This window comes from Pelophylax lessonae (genome assembly GCF_965119305.1).
Source record: "Pelophylax lessonae genome assembly, chromosome: 6".
NCBI lineage: Eukaryota > Metazoa > Chordata > Amphibia > Anura > Ranidae > Pelophylax > Pelophylax lessonae.
The window spans coordinates 308995550-309020310 of NC_138773.1; positions in this window are offsets into that span (position 1 = coordinate 308995550).

Here is a 24761-nt window from a genome sequence, read left to right on the forward strand (position 1 = left end):
TGCCGCCCCTCTCCAAGTGCCGCCTGGATCCAATGGACCCAGTGGGACCCATGGTAGGGCCTGCTCTGCTTATAGGCCGCCCGTCCGCAAACTGATGACACACAAAACTGGGGAAAAATATTGGGCATTAATTTGCTGCCCCCCTCAAAGTTCCGCCTGGATCCAATGGACCCAGCGGGACCCATGGTAGCGCTGGCCCTGTTGGCCATGACTTGCTGACATACTCCCACTGTGATTGTACAGTTGAGGGGGGGGGAAGCGCAAGCCCTAAACCCAAATCAAGCAGAGACGTAAAGGTACTTTTTTTGTACAGGCCGCCCGTCCGCAAACTGATGACACACAAAACTGCTGGAAAAAAATCTTGGGCGTCAATTTGCCATCCCTCTCCAAGTGCCGCCTGGGTCCAATGGACTCAATGGGACCCATGGTAGCGCCGGACCTCTTGGCCAGGACTTGCTGAACAACTCCCGCTGTGATTGTACAGTTGAGGGGGGGAAGTGCAAGCCCTAAACCCAAATCAAGCAGAGACGTAAAGGTACTTTGCTTGCACAGGCCGCCCATCCGCAGTGCATTGTGGGCATGCGGTCCACATGAGGTCAATTACCACCCCTGTCCCCCCCCCCCTATTCAGTTCTGCAATGAGTGTGCAGGAGCTGTAGATAAAAACTCACAACCCCCGTTCCACCTAAATTGTTGAGATGTTTTGGCGACTCATCTGGTGAATTCTTGCTATGGACCTGTCTGTACAGCTGGAATTTACTCTTCCCCGTATAAAGTTTACGTGAAGCGCTCTATTATAGGCGGATTCTTCCTTTACTTTTTATGGCTGGGAAAAGGACGGTGCAGGAAGTCGTGTGGCATGCAAACTATGCCGTTTTCCAGCATTGCTGGCTCAAGGTCCATGCTGCCCTCATTACAACGCCTGCTGTGATTTATACCTGTATTTACACAACGCATGCTGTAAAAGTCTGCAATAATATCTGACCTCACCCAGGAGGAAAGGTGACCTCCAAGTATTATTGTACTTAAAGCGTATCTAAAACCCGGGTACAAAAATGCAATATATTGCAGCTTACCAGTTCTTAGATGCGGTGGCTGAATTTTTTTTTTTTTCACCTTTATACAATACAATAGAAAATATTAGAATAGAAAAATAGAATAGAAAAGGAAAAAAATAGAATAGAAAAAAAGAATAGAATAGAATAAAATAGAAAGAATGCAACCTTTTCCAAAATTAAAAAAAAAAATAAATAGAATAGAATAGAAAATAACAGAATATAATTAAAAAAAAACAATAGAATATCATTAAAAAACAATAGAATATAATTATTATAACCATTAAATAGAATAAATTCAAAATTGAATAGAATAGAAAATAAATAGAATAAAATAGAAAATAACAGAATATAATAATAAAAAAAACAATACAATATAATTAAAAAAACAATAGAATATAATTATTATAACCATCTTCCAAAATTCAAATTTTGAATAGAATACATTTTAATTAGAATAGAAAAGAAAAGAATAGAGTAGAAAACAATAGCATATCATTAAAAAAACAATAGAATATAATTATTATAACCATCTTCCAAAATTCTAATTTTAAATAGAATACATTTTAATTAGAATAGAAAAGAATAGAGTAGAAAATAATGGAATAGAATAGAAACAAAGCATAGAAAAGAATATAAAGAATATAACACTATAGCTGTTTTCCTTAAATTCAAATTCAAATAATATCTGACCTCACCCAAGAGGAAAGGTGACCTCCAAGTATTATTGTACTTAAAGCGTATCTAAAACCCAGGTACAAAAATGCAATATATTGCAGCTTACCAGTTCTTAGATGCGGTGGCTGAATTTTTTTTTTTTTCACCTTTATACAATACAATAGAAAATATTAGAATAGAAAAATAGAATAGAAAAGGAAAAAAATAGAATAGAAAAAAAGAATAGAATAGAATAAAATAGAAAGAATGCAACCTTTTCCAAAATTAAAAAAAATAAATAAATAGAATAGAATAGAAAATAACAGAATATAATTTAAAAAAACAATAGAATATAATTAAAAAAAAACAATAGAATATAATTATTATAACCATTAAATAGAATAAATTCAAAATTGAATAGAATAAAAAATAAATAGAATAAAATAGAAAATAACAGAATATAATAATAAAAAAAAAAACCAATACAATATAATTAAAAAAACAATAGAATATAATTATTATAACCATCTTCCAAAATTCAAATTTTGAATAGAATACATTTTAATTAGAATAGAAAAGAAAAGAATAGAGTAGAAAACAATAGCATATCATTAAAAAAACAATAGAATATAATTATTATAACCATCTTCCAAAATTCTAATTTTAAATAGAATACATTTTAATTAGAATAGAAAAGAATAGAGTAGAAAATAATGGAATAGAATAGAAACAAAGCATAGAAAAGAATATAAAGAATATAACACTATAGCTGTTTTCCTTAAATTCAAATTCAAATAATATCTGACCTCACCCAAGAGGAATGGTGACCTCCAAGTATTATTGTACTTAAAGCGTATCTAAAACCCAGGTACAAAAATGTAATATATTGCAGCTTACCAGTTCTTAGATGCGGTGGCTGAATTTTTATTTTTTTTTCACCTTTATACAATACAATAGAAAATATTAGAATAGAAAAATAGAATAGAAAAGGAAAAAAATAGAATAGAAAAAAAGAATAGAATAGAATAAAATAGAAAGAATGTAACCTTTTCCAAAATTAAAAAAAATAAATAAATAGAATAAAATAGAAAATAACAGAATATAATTTAAAAAAACAATAGAATATCATTAAAAAAAAAAAACAATAGAATATAATTATTATAACCATTAAATAGAATAAATTCAAAATTGAATAGAATAGAAAATAAATAGAATAAAATAGAAAATAACAGAATATAATAAAAAAAACAATACAATATAATTAAAAAAACTATAGAATATAATTATTATAACCATCTTCCAAAATTCAAATTTTAAATAGAATACATTTTAATTAGAATAGAAAAGAAAAGAATAGAGTAGAAAATAGTGGAATAGAATAGAAAAAAAGCATAGAAAAGAATATAAAGAATATAACACTATAGCTGTTTTCCTTAAATTCAAATTCAAATAATATCTGACCTCACCCAGGAGGAATGGTGACCTCTAAGTATTATTGTACTTAAAGCATATCTAAAACCCAGGTACAAAAATGCAATATATTGCAGCTTGCAGTGGCTGAATTTATTTTTTTTTTTTTCACCGTTATCTTCACCTGTGATCCTGTCATTATTGAATTTGAATACAATAGAAAACATTAGAATAGAAAAGAAAATTTTAGAATAGAAAAAAAAATAGAATAGAAAAAAAAAAAGAATGTAACCTTTTTCCAAAATTTAAATAGAATAAATTCAAAATTGAATAGAAAATAAATAGAATAAAATAGAAAATAACATAATATAATTACAAAAAAACAATAGAATATAATTAAAAAAACAATAGAATATAATTATTATAACCATCTTCCAAAATTCAAATTTTGAATAGAATACATTTTAATTAGAATAGAAAAGAAAAAAAATAGAGTAGAAAATCATGGAATAGAATAGAAAAAGCATAGAAAAGAATATAAAGAATATAACACTATAACTGTTTTCCTAAAATTCTAATTCAAATAATATCTGATCTCACCCAGGAGGAAAGATGAACTCCAAGTATTTTTGTACTTAAAGAGTATCTAAAATCCAGGTAAAAAATTGAATATATTGCAGCTTTCCAGTCCTTAGATGCGGTGGCTGAATTTATTTATTTTTATTTTTTTACCTTTATCTTCACCTGTGATCCTGCCATTATTGAATTTGAATACAATAGAAAATATTAGAATAGAAAAATAGAATAGAAAAGGAAAAAAAAAATAGAATAGAAAAAAATAATAGAATCGAGTAAAATAGAAAGAATGTAACCTTTTCCAAAATTTAAAAATAAATAAATAAATAGAATAAAATAGAAAATAATAGAATTATAATTTAAAAAAAAAACAATAGAATATCATTAAAAAAACAATAGAATATAATTATTATAACCATTAAATAGAATAAATTCAAAATTGAATAGAATAGAAAATAAATAGAATAAAATAGAAAATAACAGAATATAATAAAAAAAAATATATAATTAAAAAAACAATAGAATATAATTATTCTAACCATCTTCCAAAATTCTAATTTTAAATAGAATACATTTTAATTAGAATAGAAAAGAAAAGAATAGAGTAGAAAATAATGGAATAAAATAGAAAAAAAGCATAGAAAAGAATATAAAGAATATAACACTATAACTGTTTTCCTAAAATTCTAATTCAAATAATATCTGAACTCACCCAGGAGGAAAGGTGACCTCCAAGTATTTTTGTACTTAAAGCGTATCTAAAACCCAGGTACAAAAATGGAATATATTGAAGCTTACCAGTCCTTAGATGCGGTGGCTGAATTTTTTTTTTTTCACCTTTATCATCCCCTGTGATCCTGCCATTATTGAATTTGAATACAATAGAAAATATTAGAATAGAAAAATAGAATAGAAAAAAAAGAATAGAATAGAAAAAAAAAATGTAAAATTTTTCCAAAATTTAAATAGAATAAATTCAAAATTGAATAGAATAGAAAATAAATAGAATAAAATAGAAAAAAATCAAAATATAATTTATAAAAAAAAACAATAGAATATAATTTAAAAAAACAATAGAATATAATTATTATAACCATCTTCCAAAATTCTAATTTTAAATAGAATACATTTTAATTAGAATAGAAAAGAAAAGAATAGAATAGAAAATAATGGAATAAAATAGAAAAAAAAGCATAGAAAAGAATATAAAGAATATAACATTATAACTGTTTTCCTAAAATTCAAATTCAAATAATATCTGACCTCACCCAGGAGGAAAGGTGACCTCCAAGTATTATTGTACTTAAAGCGTATCTAAAACCCAGGTACAAAAATGTAATATATTGCAGCTTACCAGTTCTTAGATGCGGTGGCTGAATTTATTTATTTTTTTTTCACCTTTATCTTCACCTGTGATCCTGCCATTACCATTTATTCACCGTACTGTATCCAGGGCCACGGGGGGGGGGGGGGGGCACCAGTCCTCCTGTAGGAGGGCCCCAACAGCACAGGGAAATCGATGCAGTCGGGCAGAGGGGCCATTACAGAAGGAAGCCCTGTGCGGCTTTCAGCTGCTGCAGGGAGAGACACAGACACAGGGCATCATTCCTGTAATTCCTTCACCGACACCGATTCCCCTCCCTGTTTTGCCTGTTTCTGACCCCCCCCCACCCCCAGTGTGCCCCCCTTTCACTGTGTCGCCCCCCCCCCCTCCACAGCACTGCAGGCTTCCCTGTCCTGTAAAAAAATAACGAGTTGTAAAAAAAATAACAATTAAACATTGTAATAAATCATTAAAAAAAACAAAAAAAATTTGTAAACATTCTTTACAAATTTTTTAAAAGAGTATTTTTTTTAAAATGTAAAAAACAATTAAAAAGGGCTAATTCACACAGGCTCTCTGTTATGTTTGTCCGCTAAAATTGACTTTAATGTATTTTTAGTGAAAATATTGTCTTGACATATTCGGGGGGCCCTAGCAGGTAGGCTGCATGGGACCCCCATGATTTCTAACAGCAGCCCTGACTGTATTGTAACCTCAGAACATGACTACAAAACACCTCCTCCTTTCACAGAAAGTGCTGTGAGCAATGTAACGGATAAGGTTGTAGCTCAGACAGAAAGCAAAGGTAGGTTTACCCACTTCAGCCCCGCAAGGTTTACCCCCTTAATGACCAGGCCATTTTTTTTTTTTTTGCGACATGGCACTGCGTTACTTTGACTGACAATTGTGCGATCGTGCGACGCTGTACCAAAATAAAATGACTCACTTAACAACCGCTTGCCACAGTTTTACTGCTCTGCCCCGTGAAGCGACGTAAATGTACGTGGGACCACGCGCACCCATTCACCACTGGGGAAGCCGATCAGCGGGTCTGGCGGGCGCGATCACTCCCCGTGGAGACAGAACGGTGGTCTGCTGTTGTAAACACAGCAGATCACTGTTCTGTCAGTGATGAACACAGGGATCCTGTGTTCCTCCTATTTAGGAACACAGGTCTCTTTGTTCATGCAGAAAGCCCATCCCCCACGCAGTTAGAAAGCACCACCTAGGGCAGTGATGGCGAACCTGGGCACCCCAGATGTTTTGGAACCACTTTTCCCATGATGCTCATGCACTCTGCAGTGTAGGTAAGTATTATGGGAAATGTAGTTCCAAAACATCTGGGGTGCCAAGGTTCACCATCACTGGCCTAGGGGGTGCATTCCAACTGTATGGGGGATGGGCTTGCTGCACAAACACAGAGCCCTACTGAAAACCTGCTCCAGAGCGCTCTAAACCTCAGATTGGTGTGAAGGTTCATCTTCCAACAGGACAACGACCCTAAGCACACAGCCAAGATAACAAAGGAGTGGCTACAGGACAACTCTGTGAATGTCCTTAAGTGGCCCAGCCAGAGCCCAGACTTGAACATCTCTGGAGTGATCTGAAAATGGCTGTGCACCGACGCTCCCCATCCAACCTGATGGAGCTTGAGATGTCCTGCAAAGAAGAATGGGAGAAACTGCCCAAAAATAGGTGTGCCAAGCTTGTAGCATCATACTCAAAAAGACTTGAGTCTGTAATTATTAGGCAAAAATATACAAAGTATATTACCCGTTCCAATTGAGGACCTATAAAGGTGTTTAGGACCTAGTGGTGATAGTAACAATAAATATAAATATAAGTTAATAAAGTGAATAAATAAATTGCAGCTGCTATAGTAAGGTGCTAGTGCTAATGATGAATTATAGTAATCAAAGGAAAGTGATTACCTATAGCGCTTGCTGAAGTGTGTCAACCAAGTGATATAAATATAAATATAGCAATATAGAACACTCTAAAATAAATTGCAAATTAGTAAATAAATAATATAAATACTGCGCTTATTAATATGGGAAGGTTATTAAAAAATATATAATAATAATTAATAGCTGAAATTCATGTGCACAAACATTTACTAAATTATTGATATACAGTCCATATTATGGTAGCATCCACCAAAAAAAGTGACTTCTAAGTGAAAAAACAGTCCGAAAAATATGTAGATAAATAATAAAGTGCAGGTGCTCCTTTTTCCTCTTCCCAGGTTTCCCTTCACCGTAGAAAATAGGTAAATTTCAAACTCACCAGAAAATGTGGGTCCTATATGCCTTAAGGCATTAAGACCAACCGTGCTTAGGAGACACTCTCCAGGTCCAGGTGCGTATTGATGCTTCTTAAATATTTTACACCTGTTTTTATCACCTTTGGGACTGTATTTGTTTGGAGTGACCGGGGTTGTGTGCAATATTAAAACCATTTTAAAACAGTACTGCACTATCCGGTTTTTCATTCCTTTAACCACTTTACCACCGGAGGTGCTGTCTTCCGTCCAGGCCACTTTTTGCGATTCGGCGCTGTGCGACTTCAACTGACAATTGCGCGGTCGTGCGACGCCGTACCCAAACAAAATTTACGTCCTTTTTTTTCCCACAAACAGAGCTTTCTTTTGGTGGTATTTGATCACCTGTGCGATTTTTACTTTTTGCGCTATAAACAAAAAAAGAGCATTTATTTTGAAAAAATAACAATATTTTTAACATTTTTTTATATGAAATTCCCCCCAAAAAAGATGTAAAAACCAATTTTTTAAAATTTTTTTGGCCAATTTGTTTTCTGCTACATATGTTTGGTAAAAAAAATCACAATAAGCATATTTTGATTGGTTTGCGCAAAAGTTATTGCGTTTACTAACAAAGGGAAAGATTTCTGTCATTTTTGGTGTTTTTTTTTTTAACGCGTAATGGCGGCGATCTGCGATTTTTTTTGCGGGACTGCGACATTGCGGCGGACAGATTGGACCCTTGACTGACATTTTTGACCCTTTTGGGGGTACCAGTGACATTACTGCAGTAATCAGTGCTATATATATGCACTGTTACTGTAAAAATGACACTGGCAGGGAAGGGGTTAATTTTATTGGAGAGGGAGGGGTTAATGTATGCCTGGTGCTTACTGACGTGTGGGGGGGGAGGTGACTGAGTGAGTCATGGACAGATCACATGTCCAGCTATGCTGAACAGTCCGATCTGTCACTCCCTGTCACTATGGAGATCCGCCCGCTGTGTTTACACACAGCGGGCGGATCTCCAGACTCGATCCCCGATGATCGGGTAAGAGCAGCGGCGATCGCCGCTGCTCCTCCCCTGGCCCGACTCCCGCTGTGAATGAAAACAGCGGGAGCGAGCCTCCGGCGGCGCGCAAGCGCCGCCCAGAAGGGGGAGTGTCTGACGACGTAGTACTACGTCGTCAGACGATAACGAGCCACTCTGCCGCAGTAATATTACTGTGAGCAGTCGTAAAGTGGTTAACATACCCCCGTGGCTGGAGGTGACCCAACAGGAGGATTATTGTACTCAAGAAGGTGTTATCGGTTTTCTGAGGAGATACAACCACTTTGGAGACGGCTAGCAGTGGAAGTGGTACTGCAGAGGGATATCTTTACCCGCCAGGAGGGACGCACCTGGACCTGGAGAGTGTCTCCTAAGCACGGTTGGTCTTAATGCCGTAAGGCATATAGGACCCACATTTTCTGGTGAGTTTGAAATTTACCTATTTTCTACGGTGAAGGGAAACCTGGGAAGAGGAAAAAGGAGCACCTGCACTTTATTATTTATCTACATATTTTTTGGACTGTTTTTTCACTTAGAAGTCACTTTTTTTGGTGGATGCTACCATAATATGGACTGTATATCAATAATTTAGTAAATGTTTGTGCACATGAATTTCAGCTATTAAAGCGGAGTTCCGGGCACAAAAACAATTTTTTTTTTTTTGTGCCCCTCCGCTAGGTATGCCGCACCTGAAAAGGAATTGGATAGTTATTTTTATTTTTTTTGTTTACTCACCTTTTTATTGAAGATCGTAAATACTCACCTCTGACTGCTTCCTCCCTCGGAGCCGCGGCTCACCCCGTCACTTCCTGCCTCGCTATGATTCCTGGGAGCTGAACGTCACAGCTCCCAGGAATCAATGCGACGGCACCGGCCCCGCTCGTCATTTCCGGGCAACGCCGCATTCCCCTGCTAAACAGCTTCTGGGCATGCCCAGAAGCTGTTTAGGAATGCGGCGCCGCGCCGGAAGTGACGAGAGGGGCCGGTGCGGCGCATTCTGGGACAAGAAGACGCGGAAGAAGACAGAGAAGAGGACCGCTCCGGCTTCAGCTGCCCACAAGAGAGATGGAAACGCTGTGGAAGAAATTTTATAAGTAAGTATTTCTTCTAAAAGGTAAGTGCGAACCGGGACAGATCAGAGGCTAGCCATTGTGGAATGTGCTAGCCCTGACTGTCCCGGGGGTATGTTCAGTAAAAAATCATTTCTGTGACCGGAACTCCGCTTTAATTATTATTATATATTTTTTAATAACGTTCCCATATTAATAAGCACAGTATTTATATTATTTATTTACTAATTAGCAATTTATTTTAGAGTGTTCTATATTGCTATATTTATATTTATATCACTTGGTTGACACACTTCAGCAAGCGCTATAGGTAATCACTTACAGTATTTATATTATTTATTGCAATTTTTTTTACCAAAAATATGTAGCAGAAAACAAATTGGCCAAAATTTAAAAAAAATTAGATTTTTATATTTTGGGGGGGGGGGGGGGGGGGAAATTACATATAAAAAAAATGTAAAAAATATTGTTATTTTTTCAAAATTTACGCTCTTTTTTTTTTGTTTATAGCGCAAAAAGTAAAAATCGCACAGGTGATCAAATACCACCAAAAGAAAGCTCTGTTTGTGGGGAAAAAAAAGGACGTAAATTTCATTTGGGTACAGCGTCGCACGACCGCACAATTGTCAGTTAAATTCGCACAGTGCCGAATCGCAAAAAGTGGCCTGGACGTAAGACAGCAAAATCTCCGGTGGTAAAGTGGTAATCCACTTTGGAATAAGGCTGTAAAAAGTGAAGCGCTGTGAATATTTTCCTGATGCACTGAATGTCACCCAAACAGCCCACAACTCAAGTAGAGGACTCCTTTAAAGCTCTTATAACTAGACTTTTTAGGGTTGTTTTTTCGACGGTGACATTTAATATGTGATTTGATAGGAATAAACCATCTGTGCTGTTTTAATTCCACATTGTTGCCGGAGACCTCTAAAGCCTCTTGTGAAACAAGTGAATTGGCAGAAGACGTCTGTTTGTGTCTGTTCCTCATTATCGCCACCTTAAAGCTCGCCTTCAAAATTTTTTTTTTTTATGAGAGCATTACAGCAACCACCTTCCCACCACACCCCCACAGACGTCTATTTCTCACTGCCGGTTCTGAAATAGTTTCCGGAATTAAATAATAAAAAAATAAATACCAACTTTGCAGTTCTTCGGCTGAAATTCCTGAGCTATTTTAAGTCTTTGTCCGTGTCCTTGAATTGTTAAGTTGCGCATGATAAAACGTATTATGGGCTGTAAAAGTCTTTTTGTCTGCTGGCAAACCTCAGGGTCCCACGGAGGTATCCTTGGAATAATACCAGAGGGTCACCTGACCCTGGCGAATCTTTTATACAACCGACAGAACCGCAGCAGTCTCCAAGGCCTTGTCTCTGGACACCCAGATAACATGGATGTATGTAAAAGTAGCACTTCATTTATTGTAGACTGTCCTCTCATGAACCCAGCAAAGACCATAAATGTCTATTACATGAGTCCTCATACTATGGCCCTCCAGTTGTTCAGGAACTACAATTCCCATCATGCCTAGTCATGTCTGTGAATGTCAGAGTTTTACAATGCCTCCAGGGATGTGTAGTTTTGCAACAGTTGGAGGGTCGTAGTTTGAGGATCCCTGGTCTATTATATACAGACACTGATAGCATTATGACCACCCTCCTTAACATGACCACCCATCTAATATTGAGTAGGTCCCCCTTTTGCTGCCAAAACATCCCTGACTCATCGAGGCATGGACTCCTTTACACCTCTGAAGGTATGCTGTGGTTTCTGGCACCAAGCCATCAGTAGCAGATCCTTTAACCACTTAAGCCCCGGAAGATTTTACCCCCTTCCTGACCAGGGGGTTTTTTGCGATTTTTTACTGCTTGACTTTAACGGACAATTGCGTGGTCATGCGACGCTGTACCTAAATTAATTTGACGTCCTTTTTTTCCCACAAACAGAGCTTTCTTTTGGTGGTATTTGATCACCTGTGCAATTTTTACTTTTTGCGCTATAAACAAAAAAAGAGCGTAAATTTTGCAAAAATAACAATATTTTTCACATTTTTTTATATGAAATTCCCCCCAAAAAAATGTAAAAATCAAAATTTTTTAACATTTTTGGCCAATTTGTTTTCTGCTACATATGTTTGGTAAAAAAAATTGCAAAAAGCATATTTTGATTGGTTTGCGCAAAGGTTATTGCGTTTACTAAGGGAAAGATTTCTGTCATTTTTGGTGGGTTTTTTTTAACGCGTAATGGTGGCAATCTGCAATTTTTTTGCGGTACTGCGACATTTGGGCGGACAGATCGGACCCTTGACTGACATTTTTGACACTATCGGGGTTACCAGTGACATTTCTACAGTAATCAGTGCTATACATATGCACTGTTACTGCAAAATGACACTGGCAGGGAAGGGGTTAACTTTATTGGGGAGGGAGGGGTTAAGTGTGTCCCTAGGGGCGTGCTTTTTACTGTGATTGGCTGTGGCTTGAGGTGTAGGAACAGTGATCAACGGTCCTGCACATTAGAACCGTATGATCACTGTTTCTACACAGGGGAGAATGACAGGCGGCTTGTTTACATCAGCCGCCTGACTTTCTCCCTCTGCACCGACGATCGGCGAGTGACCGGCAGACATCGGGTCCGCCGGTCACACGCACTGACTTCCCTGTGAACAAGCCGCGGCGGGCGCGCGCCTCCGCTATTGGCTCACAAGGAAGTGACAGGCAAGCGACGTAGATCTACGTCACTTTGCCTGGCCGGGGCTGACCGCCGCAGTAAATAGTCGTGCGGCGGTCGGCAACCGGTTAAGTCCTGTAAGTTGCAAGGTGGGGCCTCCATGGATCTTGGACTTGTTTTTCCAGCACAGCCCACAGATGCTTGATTAGACTGAGATCTGGAGATTTTGGAGTTCAAGTCAACACCTCGAAGACACCTTCTTCCAGTGCTCTGCTGTGCAGTTTTGATACTCAGGTGCCCATTGTTGCCACTTTTCGCTCTGGACATGGGTCAGCATGGGCACCCTGACCAGTCTGCGGCTACACAGCCCCATATCAATAAAAACGAATATGCTCTGTGTGTTCTGACAGTTTTCTATCGGAGCCAACATTTACTTTTTCAGCAATTTGAGCTCCAGTAGCTCTTCTATTTGATCAGACTACACAGACCAGCCTTCCCTCCCCAAGTGCATTAGTGAGCCTTTTCTGCCCATGACCCTATCACTGGTTCACCTGTTTACTTTCTTGGACCTCTTTTGGTTGGATTCTGACCAATGCAGATCAGGAATACCCTACAATAGCTGCAGTTTTGGAGTTGTTCTGACCCAGTCGTCTAAATAGTACAATTTGTCCCTTGATATAGTTGCTCAAATCTTTACGCTTGCCTATTTTTTTTCTGCTTTCAACATATGAACTTCAGGGTGTTATTCACTTTACCTGTCACTGGTCATAGTGTTACGGCTGATCGGTGTAAATACATATATACTGTATATCAGGGTTATTGAATAAAAATTCAAGGAGGTCCAGTCGCTAATATTTTATTCCAGCCGAGGTCCTCATTTCAAGTTTGTGCTAATAAAGTGCCCCTTTATATGCCCCTTACATTAGATGTCACCATTAGAGTGCCCCCTTATATCAGGTGTCCCCATCAGTGTGCCCCCATACATTAGGTGTCCCCATCAGAGTGCCCCCTAAACATCAACTGTCCCTATCAAAGTGTCCCCTTACATTAGGTGTCCTCATCAGCGTGCCCCCTTACATTAGGTGTCCCCATCCAAGTGCCCCCTTACAATAAGTGTCCCCATCAGAGTGCACCCTTACATTAAGTGTCCCTGTCAAAGTGCCCCCTTACATTAGGTGTCCCCATCAGAGTGCCCCCTCACATCAGGTGTTCCCATCAGAGTGCCCCATTACATCAGGTATTCCCATCAGTGTTCCCCCTTAAATTGGGTGTCCCCATCAGAGTGCCCCCTTACACCAGGTGTCTCCATCAGAGTGCCCCCTTAGACCGGGTATCCCCATCAGAGTGCCCCTTTACATCAGATGTCCCCAACAGAGTACCCTTTTACATCAGGTGTCCCCATTAGAGTGCCACTTTCAGGTGTCCCCATCAGAGTGCCCCCTTACACCTGGTGTCTCCATCAGAGTGCCCCCTTAGACCAGGTATCCCCATCAGAGTGCCCCTTTACATCAGATGTCCCCAACAGAGTACCCTTTTACATCAGATGTCCCCATCAGAGTGCCACTTTCAGGTGTGACCATCAGAGTGCCCCCTTACATCAGGTGTGCCCATCAGAGTGCTCCCTTGTACCACGTGCACTCATCAGAGAGTCCCCTTATATCAAGTGTGCTCATCAGAGGGTCCCCTTATATCAAGTGTGCTCATCAGAGGGTCCCCTTACATCAAGTGTCCCCATCAAATTGCCCCTTTACATCAACTGTCCCATCAGAGTGCTCCTTTCAGGTGTGCCCATATGAATGCCCCTTATATCAGGTGTCTCCATGAGAGCGCCCCTGTACGTCAGGTGTTCCCATCACAGTATCATTATAGATCAGTTGTGACCCATCAGGGCGTATGTCCCTGTGGCCAGGCAGGCAGAGGGAGGGAGCTGGGAGAAGAAGCATGCTGCAGGGGGTAGGAGCTGGGCAAAGAGGCTTGCTGCAGGGGGCAGTGCAAACACATGACATCATTGGCTGCTAGGACACTGGCGGTCCTAGCAACCAATAACTGATGTGCAGCAGGGATCCGGCTGCAGACTGATTGCCCAGACTGGACCGTCACTCAGTCAGTGTCCGGTCCGCCATATAATGAAGGCTGCTGTATTTTAAGAAGATAGAAATAGTCTAAAGTATTGAAAGCATCCTAAAAATAACAATATGTACCACTTTCATTTGCTTTTAATAAGTGGGGGGTCACCCAGATGGAGAAATCTATGTGAAGTTGAACCAAAATGAGCTCCAAACAAATGTCTTAATAGGTTTTGATTCTTTTTGCAAGAGGCAACGAGAAAACAAAAGTCAACCGCCACGTTTTGGGAGTCACAAATCCCCCATCATCATGGCTTAAGACGGGTGTATCAAAACGTTTAGAGGACTGAAAACACAGAATTTCTGGCAAAACGAATCTATGGCAGGAAATTTTTAGATCAAGAGTCCATAACTAGTTGTCCCAGCATCAGCAGCCCAATAATGGAGCCTTCTAACATTACCAGATCTTCCATCATGGTGCTGCTGTTCCAGTGATGCTGAACTTCTTGCCTAGCAAACAGGGATGGAGCTCATCACTACAAGAACACAGAACTGGATTGGGAGGGGCTGAAGAACAATATTATGTGTGGAGTCAACCTGCAGGGAAACCAACCTAAAAAAAAAAAAATATATATATATATTATTTCCCCAACGCCATGAATGGCGCTAGGCTATCAACCACTCATGCGAAATCTAAAAGATGAAGTTAAAAAAATAACCTATAGAATAAGCATAGACAATGATACCGATCAAAAATAAAACAGAACAAAATTAGGGAGGGGGGCAGCTTTATGAGCAGGTAGCCCTTATAACTAGACAAAAGGACCTGATGACCTAGGGGTGCTGCTGTCAAAACGGAGGTGGGACTTCATCTGTAAAACAAAGAGAAGGGAAGGGAAGAAGACAGCGCGGCCATTCTGGTGTAGTATGTTCCAACAAGGTTTACTAAGTAAAGTTAAATACAAATACTCACAAAAGTATTAAAACCACACATAAATACACTATATTACTAAAAGTATTGGGATGCCTGCCTTTACATGCACATGATCTTTAATGGCATCCCAGTCTTAGTCCGTAGGATTCAATATTGAGTTGGCCCACCCTTTCCAGCTAAAACAGCTTCAACTCTTCTGGGAAGGCTGTCCACAAGGTTTAGGAGTGTGTCCTAATGTAATGGGAATGTTAGACTATTGTTTCAGAAGCGCATTTGTGAGGTCTGGCACTGATGTCTCCAGCTCTAATTTATCCCAAAGGTGTTCTATCAGGTTGAGGTCAGAACCAGTCAAGTTCCTCCATCCCAAACTTGCTCATCCATGTCATTATGGACCTGTATCTGTGGGTTGGTACCTCAAGCCAAGTTGGGTGGGACTTTTAAGGCAGGTAGAAGTATTTCGAAAGATATCGTTTTGTAAAAACAAAGAATATTTAATATCTTAAATATGATACAGGTAAGTACATAGTTGTGAATGTTTGGGTGATAGACCCATGTGAAAGAGTGTCCAAAGTCAGAAAGTTGTGTTGACAATTTAGGATAATCTCTGTAGAGATTTCTCCTGCGTTTGTCCCTACGTGTTTCGGCTTCCTCTTGAGCCTTTTTCAAGGGAGGCTTCTACTTGCCTTAAAAGTCCCACCCAACTTGGCTTGAGGTACCAACCCACAGATACAAACCTTTTAGGGACGACGGCAAAACCCACATCTTTCTAGGCTAATAGTGATCAAAAACTTTATATGCTGTCATTATGGACCTTGCTTTGTGCACTGGTGTGCAGTCATGTTGGAACAGGAAGGGGCCATCCCCAAACTCTTCCCACAAAGTTGGGAGCATGAAATTGTCCAAAATGTCTCGGTATGCTGATGCCTTAAGAGTTCCCTTCACTGGAACTTAGGGGCCCAAGCCCAAACCCTGAAAAACAACCCCACACCATAATCCCCCCTCCACCCATTTATTTGGCCAGTGCATTTGACCTGCAGTTGACCTCTTTTTGACTTGCATTTCACCTTCTTCTAAGCTTCATCAACTTTCTCATTCTATTAGAAGAAAAGCATCTCAGATGCCAAAAAAACCCTTCATCAGCACAGACCCTCGGTCTACTTATTTCCCTCATTTTTCAGAAACACAATTTCATTTTTTTTTTTTTCTGTAAACAATACAAAATTCTTTGATACTCTTATAATAATTGGGAGACGATCCCAGACTGTTTTTCTTTTACAGTGTGTGACCTCCGCTGATTTATGTTTTCTCAAGGATGACTTTGGTTAGACTGTGTTGTCTCTTTACTGGAGATTTGTGTTATCAATTAAATTGTCGGGTCATCTTTATTTGGATTATATTTTTTGCCTCCTGTTCATCTATTTCCTGCCTTGGAATAAATATTCAGACTGTGTTAGAGAAGTCATGAAATGGTTTGTCTTAGGACGCGGGGGTTTGATGTATTGTTTGTGCTGGCAATGTTTTGCCCGTTAGTCGTACATGATGAAATTTTTTTTTTTTTTCTTAAGTTGAGGATTACTGTTTATAAATATTTTCTCCTATTTCAGGAACAGTCAGGAACACCTTTAAAGATTTCTCCGCCTGCATAAACAGAACAGGATTCTACAAAGCAAACATTTAAATGTCAGAGAGAATCCCACGCAGATCTTTTCATATTTCCCATCAGATAATTGCACAAGAGGTGCAAAATGTTATTTTAAAAGTACAACCCTACTTAGAACTGGTTTCCTTTATCCTTTTTTACTGAGGAAGTAATAACATCAGAATCTTCAGGTTGGTCCTATCCATGGTCACCAACTCAAACGTCTTTCATCTCCAGTAGGGGTGATCAAACTTTTGAAAAGTTTGGTTCGACCAGAACACCCGAACTTCCCGAAAGTTCGGCCCGGATTTCAGAACCCCATTGAAATCAATGGGACCTGAACTTCGGTAATCAAAAAACACCATTTTGAAGCCCTAAAACCCAATAAATGCCCCTAAAAAGTGCCTAGGGTTCTGGGTCATGCCCCAGGGACTATTAATCACACAAAAAAAGTTCTTAAAAATTGTCTTTTTTGATAGAGAGCCAATTATTGAAAAAAAAAAAAAAGAGATTTCTTTGGATTTGGTGTCTGGGGGGGGGGTCTAAAAAGTGTACCTGGGAAGTTTCAGCTCTGTAGCATGTCCAGAACCAGAAAAAAAAAAAAGATTGTTTGTATTAGAATTGCAGTAGAGCAGGATAGTGGCTCCGCTATTTTCACACCCGGCCGTTTTTGTTGCAGGCGTTTATTGGGCTTTTTTGTGGACGTCTTTGGAGGCAGGCATGACATCTGAACTTCTGTGTAGGGGTATATATACACACACACATGTATGTATATATACACATACACATATATAGGTGTGAAAGTAGCAGAACCCTATGCCTGCGCTAATGAAATAATTTGCAGGCATAGGGCTCCGCTCCTATCACACCTATATGTGTGTATGTGTATAAATACATATATGTGTGTGTATATATACCCCTATATAGAAGTCCAGATGTTATGCCTGCCTCCAAAGATGCCCAAAAAATTCCCCAAAAAAACGCCTGCAACAACACACCTGGGCGTTTTTGTTGCAATCGTTTTTTTGGGCTTTTTTTGGGCGTCTTTGGAGGCAGGCATAACATCTGAACTTCTGTGTAGGGATATATATACACACACACACACATGTATGTATGTATATATACACATACACATATATAGGTGTGAAAGTAGCAGAACCCTATGCCTGCGCTAATTAAATTATTTGCAGGCATAGGGCTTCGCTCCTATCACACCTATATGTGTGTATGTGTATAAATACATATATGTGTGTGTGTGTGTATATATATACCCCTATACAGAAGTTCAGATGTTATGCCTGCCTCCAAAGACGCCCAAAAAATGCCCAAAAAAAACGCCTGCAACAGCACACCTGGGCGTTTTTGTTGCAGGCGTTTTTTTTGGGCTCAGGCAAAAAGTTTGGAATTTGGCCGAATTTCGAACAGTCAATGTTCGGGTCGAACCAATGGTCGACCCGAACCGTTGGATCATCCCTAATCTCCAGTAGACTCTATCAAGGTTCTAAAAGACAAGAGGTGCAAAATGTTATTTTAAAAGGACAACCCTATTTAGAACTGGTTTCCTTTATTCTTTGCAGAATGTTACTGAAGAAGTAATAACATCAGAATTTTCAGGTTGGTCCTATCCATGGTCACCAACTCAAACGTCTTTTATCTCCAGTAGACTCTATCAAGGTTGTAAAAGACAAGAGGTGCAAAATGTTATTTTAGAAGGACAACCCTACTTAGAACTGGTCTCCTTTATCTTTTGGAGAATTTTACTGAAGGATTAATAACATCAGAATTTTCAGGTTGGTCCTATCCATGGTCACCAACTCAAAAGTCTTTCATCTCCAGTGGACTCTATCAAGGTTCTAAAAGACAAGAGGTGCAAAATGTTATTTTAGAAGGACAACTCTACTTAGAACTGGTTTCCTTTATCCTTTGGAGAATGTTAATGAAGAAGTAATAACATCAGAATTTTCAGGTTGGTCCTATCCATGGTCACCAACTCAAACGTCTTTTATCTCCAGTAGACTCTATCAAGGTTCTAAAAGACAAGAGGTGCAAAATGTTATTTTAAAAGGACAACCCTACTTAGAACTGGCTTCCTTTATCCTTTGGAGAATTTTACTGAAGGATTAATAACATCAGAATCTTCAGGTTGGTCCTATCCATGGTCACCAACTCAAACGTCTTTCATCTCAAGTGGACTCTATCAAGGTTCTAAAAGACAAGAGGTGCAAAATGTTATTTTAGAAGGACAACCCTACTTAGAACTGGTGTGTAAAAGAAATCCACGCTAATGGATAAAAAAAAAGAGTGGCTGCAGCCTACCCCAAAATATAGTATGTATTCTATATTCAGGATTGTTATAGGAAAGTAGGGTAAATCGGCGCTGCCAAGGATAGTATGTCAATCTGTAGGCTGGATGTGTTACTATCAACTGAAATACCAAATAAATATGGGTAATTGCACTGGACCAATAAATAGGTAATACAATATAAAACCACACAATAATATAAAACAAGAATAAATATACACTAAATGAGAAATAGAAGTGATAGAGTGCAAATTAAAGTGACAGTGACCGGATTGGGAATAAAATTAAATATAAAAATAGGAAGAAGTAGTGCATCAATATAGATAGTTAATTAACCCCTTGCCGACCGGTCACGTTGACCGTACTGCGGCAAAGTGGTTCGTTATCGTCCAGCGACGTAGTATTACGTCGCTGGACTCCTCCCCCTGTAGGTGGCGCTACGCGCCGCCGGAGGCTCGCTCCCGCTGTATTCATTCATAGCGGGAGTCGGGCCAGGGGAGGAGCGGCGGCGATCACCGCTGCTCTTCCCTGATCGTCGGGGAATCTAGTTTGGAGATCCGCCCGCCTGTGTAAACAGAGCGGGCGGATCTCCTAAGTGACAGGGAGTGACAGATTGCAGGGTTCAGCATAGCTAAACATGCGATCTGTCCCTGACTCACTCAGTCACCTCCTCCCACACACGTCAGTAAGCACCAAGCATACATTAACCCCTCCCTCTCCAATAAAATTAGCCCCTTCCCTGCCAGTGTCATTTTTACAGTAACAGTGCATATATATAGCACTGATTACTGCAGTAATGTCACTGGTACCCCCAAAAGTGTCAAAAATGGCAGTCAAGGGTCCGATCTGTCCGCCACAATGTCGCAGTCCCGCAAAAAAAAAAATCGCAGATCGCCGCCATTACTCGTTAAAAAAAAAAACACCAAAAATGACAGAAATCTTTCCCTTAGTTAGTAAATGCAATAACTTTTGCGCAAACCAATCAAAATACGCTTATTGTGATTTTTTTTTACCAAAAATAGGTAGCAGAAAACAAATTGGCCAAAAATTTAAAAAAATTTTGATTTTTAAATTTTTTTGGGGGGAATTTCATATAAATTTTTTTTAAAAATATTGTTATTTTTTCAAAATAAACGCTCTTTTTTTGTTTATAGCGCAAAAAGTAAAAATCGCACAGGTGATCAAATACCACCAAAAGAAAGCTCTGTTTGTGGGAAAAAAAGGACGTAAATTTCGTTTGGGTACAGCGTCGCATGACCGTGCAATTGTCAGTTAAAATTGCACAGCGCCAAATCGCAAAAAGTGGCCTGGACGTAAGACAGCAAAATCCTCCGGTGGTAAAGTGGTTAAATACCATAAATTATCAAGTGAAGTAATAAATAAATTGTGAAAATAAATTATTGTTGAGGAAGAAACGGGAAAAAACTGGGTGTATCCAATGTGGTGGTAAAAAATTACCATAAAGTGATCTGGAAAACCAGATATACTGATTCCACCCGAGTGAGCTAGTGAGACGCATATCCGGTCGCTGAGGCGCACGGCGTCCCAGGAAATACCGCTAGACGAGGGGTTTGCGGTCTCTATCACCTATGTTCACTGCTTACTACTTTTAAATGTGAGTACTTTACTTTTTGTTCAATAAACTCAATAGTGTTATACAGTACGTCACTATATAGAGTTTCTCTTCCTTATATCATCTGGAATTTGCCTATACCATTAATGGATGGATTGCCGGTATGATGAGATATCGTTTATAATATATATGCCTATGGGAAAGTGGAATTGAGAGTAACCCCTAAAGGAGTGGAGGTTGGGACCTGCCTGGCTGAGTGATGTACCTCGAAGTTCTATACGCTGGTAACCCCTGTAGGGGTGCCGCCCTCTGGTGAGTGCGGGAAATATCGAGAGGGGAGCACTGATTTCCTCAACCAGCACCCACGTTTTGGAACCACTTTAGGACTCACACTTTTTCCTAAGAAAAACTCTTTTCACCAATATATCTATTTATTTTTTAATTTTTTTCACAAAAAATATCACTTATGGACTTTTTTGGAAATTAATTGCTTTTTTCTATTTATATGGACTTTCCTACTGGATCATCTATATTCATTTATTTGTTCATATATACATATATAATTTTTTGGGTTCACTTTAATTCACTTGATTTATTGAAATAGTATATAAAAATCACTTTATGGTCATTTTTTACCACCACATTGGATACACCCAGTTTTTTCCCGTTTCTTCCTCAACAATAATTTAATTTTCACAATTTATTTATTACTTCACTTGATAATTTATGGTATTTAATTAACTATCTATATTGATGCACTACTTCTTCCTATTTTTATATTTAATTTTATTCCCAATCCGGTCACTGTCACTTTAATTTGCACTCTATCTATATTTATTCTTGTTTTATATTATTGTGTGGTTTTATATTGTATTACCTATTTATTGGTCCAGTGCAATTACCCATATTTATTTGGTATTTCAATTGATAGTAACACATACAGCCTACTGATTGACATACTATCCTTGGCAGCGCCGATTTACCCTACTTTCCAATAACCTACTTAGAACTGGTTTCCTTTATCTTTTGGAGAATTTTACTGAAGAATTAATAACATCAGAATTTTCAGGTTGGTCCTATCCATGGTCACCAACTCAAACGTCTTTCATCTCCAGTAGACTCTATCAAGGTTCTAAAAGACAGAGACATCTTTTACCAGCTTCTCTCAACCTTCTCTCTCTGAAGGAACCATTGAAATCATTTTCTGTTCTCGAAGGAACACTAAAAGTGATGAACCCTACAGCTCACAAAACCTTAAATTAACCACTTTAATACCGGGCACTTAACCCCAGGGAAAGCCTGTCCAGGCCAATTTTCAGCTTTCATTGCTGTCGCATTTTGAATGACAATTGCCCTGTCATGCAGCACTGTACCCAAACTTAAGTTTTTATCATTTTTTTTGAGACAGATAGAACTTTTTTTTTCTGGTGGTATTTAATTACCACTGGATTTTTTTTTTTTTTTTTTTGCTAAACATACTAAAAAGACCAAAAATGTTGAAAAAAAAAACCGTTTTTCTTAGCTTCTGTTATAACATTTTGCAAATAAGTAATTTTTCTTCTTTGCTGATGTGAACTGATGAGGTTGCACTGATGGGCACTGATAGGCTGCACTGATGGACACTGATAGGCTGCACTTATGGGCACTGATGAGGCTGCACTAATGGGCACTGATGAGGCTGTACTGATGGACACTGATGAGGTTGCACTGATGGGCACTGATGAGGTTGCACTGATGGGCACTGATGAGGCTGTACTAATAGGCACTGATGGGCACTGAAAGGCTGCACTGATGGGCACTGATGAGGCTGTACTGATGGGCACTGAGGAGTCTGTACCGATGGGCACTGATGAGGCTGTACTTATGGGCACTGATGAGGTTGAACTAATGGGCACTAATAGGTTGCACTGATGGGCACCGATGAAGCTCTACTTTTGGGCACTGGTGAGGTTGCACTGATGGGCACTGATGAGGCTACACTGAAGGGCACTATTGAGGTGGCTTTAATTGGCACTAATAAGCTGCACTGGTGGGCACTGATGAGGCACCACTAATGGGAACTGATGAGGGTGCACTGATGGGCACTGACAGTTGGTACTGATGGACACTGATAAGCAGCATTGATGGACCTGCACTGATAATCAGGGCACTGATGATCAGTGCCCTGATTATCAGTGTAAACAGTGTGCTAACAGACTTTCCAGTTATCGTCACTCACAGACACAACGTGTGAGGAGAGGACTGCCAATGACCAGCAAGCTGTGATTGTGCCTTTACTCCAATCTGTGATCAGCTGTGTCCAAAGGACACAGCGGTCACAGAGTGCCCCCGAAGCATGGCCCAGGGGGTAGGCAGGGTTCTGGGAATACGGAAGCCCTCCCAAAACTATAGTACCGTGTTGCAGCCATCTTTTGGCTATAGCGTGGTACTAAAGTGGTAAAGAATAATTGCCACAAACTTTATAGAAAACTGAGATGAGTTTGGCCTCTCTTATATCTCCAATGACAAGTATTTATAGATGGCGCATATTGGTTGATAAGCCGAGTAACTAAAAGTCAATGGGTAGGAATAGCATGAAAGAAGTCCCAAACAGTTCTTTGAAAGTGGATCACATGCTGATGGCAGCTCTTCAGAAACACAAGAACAAAAGAGGGCGCCGATCTAGGTGTAGCATTAAACTAACGATTTATGAAAAGTATACAAGTGGCAACTCACATTAAAACAGGATATGCGTGCATAAGTGTGGCAAGCCATCCCAGGAGACTTCCGACCGAGAAGCTGCTGTGGAGATCCAGATACAGGAAAAAGCCAGAGGACCGTGGAATGCAAGGTCCCACCAGCCGAAAGTGATGTCAGCGGCAGGAACAGGAAAGGGGCGTGGCTTACATGTTTCAGAGCTGCCCAGCTCCTTTCTCAAAGGAGGAGGCTTTGAGAGAAGAGCTGGGTGGCTTCAAATCATCTATGGCCTGCCTTACATCTCTTCAGTGAGGAATAAACCAACTCGTATTACAGTGTGCCAAGCTCCTGCCTGGAGGGGTAGAGGGCAGTGCCATCTTAAGAGCATTATAGGCTCCCGGGCAATGCAGTGCACTGGGGCCCTGCCTACACAACCACCCATGAGAAAAAATATGCAAATTATCGATAAGGCAATATTTATTGGTACAGCAATGCCAGGCTAATGACAGCTTCCAAGTTCGGTGGCTGGGTCCAGTGAACACACACACGGACGGAAGTCAGACTCGACTGTCCTGTGTGTGCCTGTTCCCGTGGAGGCAGACAGACATTCCTGGAGTTGTGGGCTCCCCCTCCACGACCCAAGTGGCCTGACAACAGTGCAAGGCCAACAGGCAGTTGCCCCCTGCTAAGTTCGGAGGAGTGATGCACACAGGAATTTGGACTAATGCTTGGCTGGGGCTGGGTCACCGTGGGGCCCCCGGGGGACTGCCCAGCGTGCCCATTCGGTAAGATGGCCCTGGTAGAGGGTGCATTTTATGGTTTACAAAGCACAGTACAAAGGAATGAGCCACTGGAAGGATGAATGATAACATGAATTTGCAGGCAACAGGACCATTATTATTATTTTTTTTTTAATTAATTAGCCTACCCCCATAAAAAAAATTATATATATATATATATATATATATGTATATATATTTACACTATATTACCAAAAGTATTGGGACGGCTGCCCTTTACATGCACATGAACTTTAATGGCATCCCAGTCTTAGTCCGTAGGGTTCAGTATTGAGTTGGCCCACCCTTTGCAGCTATATTCATCTCTTCTGGGAAGGCTGTCCACAAGGTTTAGGAGTGTCTATGGCAGTGATGGCGAACCTTGGCACCCCAGATGTTTTGGAACTACAATGCAATGAATAAGCACATGGTGTGAAACACGTTTGCTGATCCAGTTTGTCTTGTATACATGTTCGATGTTGGACCTTTGATTTTAAATTCAAGTTTCAAGTTTCCTGGGACTGGAGGTGCCGCTTTCTTTCTACACAACAATTGGAACTACAATTTCCATGATGCTCATGCACTCTGCAGTATAGTTGAGCATTATGGGAAATATAGTTCCAAAACATCTGGGGTGCCAAGGTTGGCCATCACTGGTCTATGGTAATGTTTGACCATTCTTCCAGAAGTGCATTTGTGAGGTCAGGCACTGATGTTGTACGAGA